At 52.6% G+C, this 9,670-nt stretch overlaps 1 pseudogene; it reads right to left on the bottom strand.

The window, feature by feature from the left end:
- Positions 1 to 9,357, bottom strand: part of LOC120882883 — a 34,925-nt pseudogene extending 25,568 nt beyond the window's left edge.
- Between the last annotated feature and the right edge of the window lie 313 nt (positions 9,358 to 9,670).

A 9,670-nucleotide genomic window follows, 5' to 3' on the forward strand; every position in this document is an offset into this window, starting at 1 on the left:
CCTGCCCCCGCTGCTGGCCACCCCCTCCCCGCACAGCCCCTGCCCTGTGCCTACCCTCTGTGGTGCCCACCTCAGCCTGCTCCTCTCTGGCCTTCTGCCTGAACTTCGCGTTGCCGAAGTGCATGATGCCCCCCAGTCAGCTTATACACGCCAATATTCTTGGCGCTGAAACCCAGCCCATCAAAGGCTTCCTGCAAGGCCCCCGGGGGAGCAACACCAAGGAGCTCCTGGCTTCCTGTTCCTCAGAGTGGAGGCCACCATGAGGTGGCACCAATGGGCCAGACAGACCCTGGCCAGGGCGTGTCTTTCCTCCAAGGAGCCCAGGCCAGATGCTGTGCAAGGCAGTCCTTGTATTCATTTAACCTTCTGGCCTCAGTGTAGTCATCTGCAAAATGGGTCCTGTAGGTGGTCATAAAGATAAACCAGAGTGATAGGAACAAATGGGAAATAGTATTATAATCCCCACCATTATTACTGTACAGGCTCCTTGCTAGGTCCTGAGAGAAGGCGAAGGAAAAGATGCATCAGGATTTGATTCTTTTGTCAAAAAAGAGAGTTACACAGTATTCTAACGGAAGCCCCAGGTGCTCAGCGCCACAGAGGAGGAGAGAGAGGTGCTGTGGGAACTGGCGGGACTAGAAGGTGACGTCTCGCTGGGCTGGGGAGGAGGAGAAATGTGGAGTGGACCGCCCCACAAGTCCCTGTCGAGTTAACAGTTCAGCTCTGCAGAGAGAAACGCTGCTCTCTGCGACAGGCTTGGGGAAAACAGCGGCTGCAACCCCAGCAATCTCCACAGGAGAATCCAGGCTGCTGCCTGGCAACTCTGCGTGTCCCCTCCGACCCTGCCCCACCCAGTTCAGATGGCAGTGCCTGCAGGGCCCCAGAGTCTCCCCATCTTTCGCTGGCTATGCCCACCCACTCACGTCTGCAGCTCCTCCCCATCGTCCATGTCACCCACCACAGTGACGCCCTAGCTCACCCGGTGGTACTCCTTCGGGCTGGGGACCAGCAGCAGGCTTTCTGCAAGAAAGCAGGTTAGTGGGCTGGTGACGTGTGGTTTCCTTCTTTTTAGTTCTAATTTTTTTGATGTGGACCAGTTTTCAGTCCTTTGTTGAACGTGTCACGATATTGCTTCTGTTTTGTTTTGTCTTTTCTTTTTGACCCTGAGGCATACAAGATCTTAGCTCCTTGACCAGGGATCAAACTCACACCCCCTGCATTGGGAGGCGAAGTCTTAACCACTGGAATGCCAGAGAAGTCCCTTCTTTTTCATTTTTAACCTGTATCTCTAAATGCCTCCCCTCTGCCAGGTATGATGTCATTGTGGTGGTTACAGAGCTGAATACAACGTGCTCCGTGCCCCTTGAGGTCACCTGGACTCAGCGAGGGGCTTGAATGAGGCACGTGAGGAACTTTGGAGTGACAGGAGGGTCTCAGGAATCTGGTTGTGCCCTTTGTCACTTGGTCCAAGACCTGGCACCTGGTAGATAACTAGTAGATGTTTTCTGGAATAAATGAATGCATATCTTTCTCCATTCTCTCTCCTGTAAAGAGCAGGTCATGCTCAAAGGCAGAAGGTAACCCAAAGACTGCAGCAGGCAGTGCTAATCACTTGCATATAGTATACCTGGGATGTTGTCACTTTTACAAAGAAATACACTCGCTTCTATTTTTCTTCAAATATGTGCCCGTCTTGTTCTGTCTTTTTCACTTTGGGAAGAGACGTGGGTGCAAGACATACTGTCCTTTCTTTTCCTCTCTACTGTTGAGAAAAACTACAGCCCAAGAAGGAAGATGAATGGTGCCTGCCACTCTGCTCCAGGGTCAGGAAGGCAGTAGGGCTTGGTGGGGAGTGTGGTAAACAGGAGAGCTTGCTCTCCATCCGCAGGGCCCACTACCGCTCAACTTCCCTGACTCGTGCCACATGCCAGGGAAGGCCATGCCTACCGGATGTCCTGCTATTCCAGAAAAACCAGAAGTTTGGTTTTTATGTGACACCTTCCAATTTCAAAATGGCATATATTAATTAAAAAGTACACTGTTTCCAACACAAATAAAACCCATGTATGTGGGTAGGGGTGGTATTCAATGCCCTTGTCTCTGGCTGGGAAAAGAGGTGTGTATGTGGAAGACCGAGTCTTCATCTCTCTCTGGACCTTAGATTCTGAGCAGGTCTGCCATGGCCAGTTGAGTAGGTTGTTGCCTGCACAAGGGCATCCAGATGAGGGCATGAACGCAGTCTGCTTGCTGAACTGTGCACAGGATTACGTCCACATGTGGCGGTCCTGGGCTGACCTCTCTGCTGCTGTCTGACCAAGATATGGAAGGCATGCATGCATGCTCAGTTGCTCAATCGTGTTTGACTCTTTGCGACCCCATGGACTGTAGCCAGTCAGGCTCCTCTGTCCATGGGATTTTCCAGGCAAAAAGACTGGAGTGGGCTGGCCATTTGCTTTTCCAGGGGATCTCCCCAACCCAGGGATTGAACCTGCGTTTTCTGTGTCTCCTGAATTGGCAGGCAGATTCTTTACCACTGAGTCACTTGGGAAACCCAGACAAGGAGTCAGGGGAGAAGGCAGGTAGATCTAAAATCCTATACCCTAGGTCTGTATCTCAACCATGGCATCTCAAAGCCCCATCTGTGAAATGGGCCAGCAATGGTGTGAAGCCTCATAGGCTATTGTGAAGGTGGGTGTGAGCAGAACTTTGAGAAACTTCCCTGTAACCTCTTCGTGTAACTCTCAACTAAACAGATTTGTGTAGAACCACAGAACCCCTCCACACACAGGAAATTCTTTCATTATTGGAAATTGTGGAAAAGCAGTTAAGAGACAATGAAAGAGACGATCTTTACCGACAAGCTCAGGCTTCCTGTTAGAATGTGGTAGAAAATGTGGTATAGCTCCTTTCATCTGCTTGCTGTGAGACGACACGAGATTTCTCCAAGAGCTCTGGAAAAAAAGCCAGTGTGCCCCTGAGTTCAGCCCCTTCTCTGTGGCGTGCAGGGCTCCCCTCCCCATAAAGCCCAGCGCCACGTCCAGGCATGGGTCCTCTTCCCTCTCCCCTGAACCCATGGCCAGGGCAGGGGGCTGGCTCCTGAGGGTGAGGGGCCTGAGAGTAGGGCTGACCTCCCGCGTGTGATCCAGGCTGTGCTCAGCAGGGCCCCACGCTTGAGACCCTCTGCTGCTGTTTGGAAATTCTCAGTACTTTTGAAACAAGGGGCCCATGCTTTCACTCTGTGCTGCACCCCATAATGGTAGCTGGTCCTGCCCCCAAGAACCCTCTGAAAAAAGCCTGACTCACAGCTCTCTATGCCAGCTCCTGCCAGCTTGCCCGTAGTTCCAAAGTGGATCTGGATGAACTTGCCCTGGGCGAGGAGGGTCATGAGGGAGCACGTGTGGCACTCCAGACCAAGCTTGCTACCCGGTCACTCACTGGCTGCAGTCACTCATTGACCCTCCCTGCCCTTCCCCCCGCCCCGAATTCTACGGGCACTGCAGGAAGATGACTGGGCCAGAGGTGGCTGTACGTGGAGCTGTGGATTTCCCACTTGGACAGGCAGAGAAGGAAGTGGACAGGTCTTGGAGCTAAACCCAGGGTCTGGGGGTAGCCCCCAGTTTTAGGGCATCTAATGGAGCAGAGGGGTGCCCTGCAGGAGAGGCTAGACCTCTCTGGAATTCCACCATAGGCAGACGTGGTGGGAGTTGTCAGTCCTGAATATTCCCTGAAAGGACTGATGCTGAAGCTGAAACGCCAATACTTTGGCCACTTGATGCAAAGAACTGACTTATTAGAAAAGACTCTGATGCTGGGAAAGATTGAAGGCAGGAGGAGAAAGGGGACGACAGAGGATGAGATGGTTGGTTGGCATCACCGACTCAATGGGCACGAGTTTGAGTAAGCTCCAGGGGTTGGCAATGGACAGGGAGGCCCGGCAGTCCATGGGGTCACAAGGAGTCAGATACGACTGAGCAACTGAGCTTACTGACACATAGAGGGCGCTGTACCATGCCTCCTTATGGATGGACGCAGGATCAGTCAAGGACAAACTCTCCTGGAACAGGAGTCTCGGTATCTCCACCACCTTTTATCCTCACCGCCTCCCTGCCCAGCTCTCTTCCCCAGGCAGTGAGAGGCTCCAGCAGGAGATACGGGATCAGCAGGGAAAGGTGCAGCAGATCTACTGAGCTCCATCCATGACCCAGCTCCCACCAGAAAGGCTTCAGGGCCACCAGGGCATCCTGCCAGCCCTGGGGCCCCTGGGTGGGGTGGGGGTTCAGCCTCCAGCCGCTTCGATCTCTGGGTTCCTGTTTTGTCTTGTTGATCCTTCCATCACTGTGTGCCCACTTCTCTGCACTCAAGCCCCTGAATTTAAATACTGAACTGGACTCTTTTTGTTTGTTTTTTAAAGCATTATTTATTATGAACCATTTTATTTATTAATATTCTGGGGCCGTGCCACACGACTTGTGGGGCTTCTTAGCTCCCCAACCAGGGATTGATCCTACGTCCCCTGCATTGGCGGTGTGGCGTCTTAACCGCTGGACCGCCAGGGAAGTTCCTGACTGATAACAGTCTCTGGGAAGGAGATGCTGGGACTCGGGTCATCCCATTGGTGAGGGTCAGTCAGCCCTGATCTCCTCGCTTGGGGCGGGGTGGTAAGCCTGTCCCGCTACCCTGGGGCCAGCCCTGCCGCCGTCACACTGACAAACAGGAGGAGCTTTTGTTCTGGCGCCTCCGGCACAGGGTTGCCTGGGTGACCGGATCCTCCGGGGACCCCTGGCCCAGAGAGAAACACAAGGTGGGCTTGCCTGTCAGCTGCTGCTCCTGTATGTGCCAGGAACCCAGGAGGGGCGCGGCCTGGGGGAGGCGGGGAGAGCGGGGCTGGAGGGCCACCGCCTGAGGACTGTCCCCCTGCAGCCCCTGCGGAGCCCCCCTGCCAGATGACAGGCCTTGATTCTTAGCTGCTGTTTCTTTCCTTTGCTCTTGGTTGAGAGACTCCTATGTGAACCTTGAAACCCTTCCCTGGGCACCCCTGGTGCTCCTCCAAAGTCTTCCTTTCCCCTCTGTTGGCTTTTTACAGTTGCCACTGGCCCAGCTAGTGCTCCCATGGGGCTGCCAGGGCCTGAGAAGCAGCTTAACCAGGATCTGGCAGTCCCCTCTCTCCCCTGCCAAGCACAAGGGGCTCTGGCACAGCACTTCTAGCGGCAGACGTGGCCTGGGGCATCAGAGTCCGTCCAATGGGTCAGATCCGGGTCTGCAGCCACCTTCTCTCTATGGGACTCTGCCCAAGTCGCTTATCTCTCAGCTACCATCTCCTCATCTGTAAAGTGGCCCTAACCCAGAGAGCAGCTGTAAGGGTCACAGGGCTCTGCTGTGTAGACCCAGAGGCCCCAGGTGTCCCTAGACGGCCCTACCTTCCCATCTGAGGATGTTTGCCAGTTCCTCCGATGTCGCCAAAGTACTGGATGACTTTCTTCGTGTTCTCGGTCTTGCCGGCACCAGATTCTCCACTGCAGGTGGAGAGCGGGAGCAGATAAGTGAAAGGCAGAGAGGGGAGTGTCTGCAGAGAGGCAAAGTGATGAAAGGTCCAGGCTGGGCATCTTCACACCTCAGCCATCCGGGCAGACAGGGTGGGGCAGGAGGGGACTTGGGCCCCAAAACCCCTCACCCCGACTCAGTTTAGCAGACGCAGCCTTACCCTGCTAAGCCCACTCGTTCGCAGCCTGCAGATTTCCATACAAAGTCCCCCCAATTAATTATAAGAAGGCTTAATTACATGTGTAAGACACAGACCTAATTACATGTCTATAGACTGAGAGGCAGGAGGGACACTTATGTGATTAGCACAGACGATTTTCACGCTCTGTAGGGAGGGACCTGTCAACAGGAAGATGTAATTAGAAAACACTTAGAAACTCAACATTTGGCGTCACCCTAGCCGTGCCGCCAGCATCTCCCTGCATCCTGCCCGGCTTGCAGCGTTGCTGCAGTGGCCCACAGACGAAGAGCTAGGATCCCGTCAGGTCCGAGGCTACAGGCCTGCTGCTGCAGCCCACATCCTTGCCGAGGGGCCCAAGCATTTACCAGCCCCATCCCAGAAAACTGCCTAGTCGTAAGCAACATAAAGACAAAGAGTAACATTAATAAAAATCACTTTGTACTGTACGGCGAAGATGGCATGGGGAATGGTTAAGGGTTGACTTGAGCTCTGGACATTATTTAGCTTGTTATCCCATGTTTTTGTGATGCTTAAATGAGACGGGGTGTGAGGTAGGGCTGGTACTTAGCAAGTGCACTCACCGAGCAATATTTGAAAAGAAGTCTTCAGCGGGTGGTGAGGGTCAAGGTCAGGACTGGGTACACGGGGGTCTTAATGCATTTGGAGACCCAGCGGCAAAGGGCCTTTTCTAGCCCCGCCGTGACTCCGCCGGTGGCCCCTCCTATCTCCACCCCCACACGCACCCATGAGCCTGTCGTGGTGGGTGCTGTCCGAGATGGAGAAGGGGGAGGAGCGACATCTCCGTGCATGCTTCTTGCCTTTGTACATGTTGGCCACGTGGGCCCCGTGGATGGGCAGCCACCGGTAGGGGCTGAGTGTCATACAGAACAAGCCCGAGTAGGTCTGGTGAGAGGAAAGGAAGAGGATTAGCTGGCCCTTCTGCCGACACCCTCTTCCTCTGGACCCCAGCCCGTCACAGAGTATCCTGGCTGGAGCATCCTGCCAGCCTGGAAAGATTCTGTGGGGCTCTTTCTGAGGCCAGAATCTATGTCTGAGTCTTTATCCAGTAGGTAAAACCAGGCTTCTCTTTAATATGTTATCGGTTTCATTTTCTTTTGGTTTAATTATTGGGTTGGCAAAAATTTCACTAGGGTTTTTTGGTAACATCCTATGGAAAAACCAGAACGATCTTTCTGGCCAACCCCAGTACCTGACTTGATAACATAATCGTTTCTATGGACGAATAGGCGGCAAAAATTCCCCAGCTGCTCAGCACGCGCCCCTTCCTCCCAGAAGGAAGCACCGTGTTGGTTTCGAATAGCCCTTTCTCATAGTATACAAACAAACCCAGAGATACGTTCGTGTCCCCTCTCCTTGTTGTGAAAGCAAACAGTTGTTTTCTATGATACTGATGATTTTTTTAACAGAAAAAAGTGTTTTTGAAGTATGGTTGGTTTACAGTGTTGTGTTCATTTCTGCTGAATGACAAAGCGATTCAGTTATACATATATATTCTTTGCCCTCATCTTTTCCGTTATGGTTATCACAGAATATTGAGTATAGTTATCTATACCGTCCAGTAGACACGTGCTGTTTACCCATCCTAGAGATAATAGCGTGCACGTGCGAATCCCCAAGTCCTGCTCCTCCCCTGCGCCACCCCGTACCCATCCCCTTTGGCAACTACAAGTCTGTTCTTTTTGTGAGTTGGTTTCTGTTTTGTAGACATGTTCGTTTCTGTCATATTTTAGATTTCACATAGAAATGATCCATGATGCTCTTTTATATCTTAATTTTTGGATTTACTTCATGGGGGAGGTTTTCCATGACAGTTCCTGGAGTTCTTACTTCGTGGACACAACCCACCAACTGGTGGGCAGCAGGAATTGATCTACTCTTAAGAACATACTCTTTTACCCTCTGGCAATTTTCCCAGGAAATCATCCCATTTTTTTAAAAAAAATCAGAAAAACTAATGAAGTAGTGAAAGGAATTATTTGAGGGCAGAAAATGGCCAAATCCATGGGTCCCAAACTTCTCCTGGTGGACATTCACACTGACCTCTTGTGCCTCCACTCTCTGCCTCTTTTCATGTCAACTCGAAAAGTTTCCATTTTGGTCCAAGTGGGGATACACACCCCCAGCTTCTCCTTAGCAGAGCTGCATTATATTGTATTTTTAAAAGAAACCTTACTAAATAGAAAGCAACCCAAAGAAAGAGGAGCAAAGAGAAGAGGCAGAGAACCCACGAAAAGACATAAGAGGATGACACACTGTGTCTCATCCGGGATCCAGCCACTGAGACGCTCTTTCCCTCCAGCCCTGTCTTGGGGGTTGGGCTGGGGCAGAGAGAGCAGACCAGAAGCGAGTTCTGTCCCTGTTTGGGCCAGCATGAAAAGGAGAGGTCCCCCACCACCCTTGCAGGGGTACACAAGAGGGCGGCTGCCCTGCCTACCCCAGGTTTTCAGTGGTTCAACTGAGGTGTTTGGATTTAAGAGGAGACTCCCGCCCTGGTCCCTCAGGCCACTCTCCACAGAGCCTGCAGTCCCTTAGCTCAGAGTCGTGGTGTGGCCACCCTTGGGAGCAAGGGCTCAGCTGCAGGGGGGCTCTGAGCAAGCCCAGGCCCTGAGCTTGGCCTTGAGCCCACACAGACATTTCCCCCCCAAGCTCAAGGCTCAGCCAGGCTGCAGACGTGGCTCTTCCCAGGGTGAAATCCAGTGATGCTCCACCAGCCTGTGGCCCCAGCAAATGACCCCAAGAGCTTTCCAGAGATCCTCCAGCACCGCCTGTAGCTCTGGTGCTGCTGAAGGTCTGAATCTGGAACTGAAACAGTATTGAAATAGGGCAAGGGGAAGAAGCAAGCGGCAGCTCTCTTGACTGTCACCAAAACCCAGGGAAGGGAAGTCCCCTGACCTTGAAGTGGGGCCCCAGTTCACCCCATCCTACCAGATTGCCTCTTTCCTTTCTAGTAAGGACATCTAGAGAGGCAGACACATAAACTTCCTTATATCCCAATTTTGAGTTTACCCTCTAGCACCTTTGGGGAGTCTTAGGATTTCTAAGACGGTTAAGGGACCGATGGTAACTCACTGTGCTGATCCTAGCAAAGTACTTGTTGAATGAATGGATGGTTGGATGGATAGAAGAAAGGGAGAAATGAAAGATGGAAGAATGGTGGGAAAGGAGAGGTGAATGGATGGATGGAGGATGGATGGGCAGACAGGGAAAGACATTTAATGAAGCCGTATGACGTCACTGGGGGAAATGATGATTTGATTGGAGGGTTTGCTGGGATGGGGTCAGGAGGAGCACTTCTGGACGACAGCCTCAGCAAAGGGTGTGTCAGCTGCCCACAGAGATCGTACCATCACTGAGATGCCAAAGCCTCGAGGTGGAAGTTCTGATCCGTCAAAAGCATGGTCCCTCTGCCCTTGTCCCAGACATAACACGCATGGGTTGTTGGGGAGGAGAGGGGCGGAAGAGCTGCAGCCACCCCCTCCGCACCCCCCGGCCCTGACACTTACATAGATGCTCGTGTTGACGTAGCATTGACGCAGATTGTCCAGGACGCCGGCCTCGTTCAGGAAGGTCATGTCCGCCATGTCACTGGCTTGGTAGAATTTGGGAGGGTTCATCTATCTGCTGGATGTCAGGTTTCTTCACGATGAGCATCTGAGGGTCAAAACACAGCACACGCATCAGGACACAGTACTGTCTCAACCCCACGGCAGCGTCGGGCAGAGTTCCACCCGCTCTCTGGCGTCAAGAAAAAACTGGATCAGTGGGTCCAGCTCCCGGTGCAGCCACGTCCCATCGACTTGGGACGGGGCGGAACATCCACGGCCCTCTGAGCTCTAGGTGTCTCTCCTCTGAAGCAGGAATGCCAGTGGCTTCCCTGGCTGGTTGCTGGGAGGATTATATGGACTGAAGTGGCATCAAGTGCAAAGA

Source organism: Oryx dammah, unplaced genomic scaffold (genome assembly GCF_014754425.2).
Source record: "Oryx dammah isolate SB20612 unplaced genomic scaffold, SCBI_Odam_1.1 HiC_scaffold_2, whole genome shotgun sequence".
In the NCBI taxonomy this organism is placed as follows: domain Eukaryota; kingdom Metazoa; phylum Chordata; class Mammalia; order Artiodactyla; family Bovidae; genus Oryx; species Oryx dammah.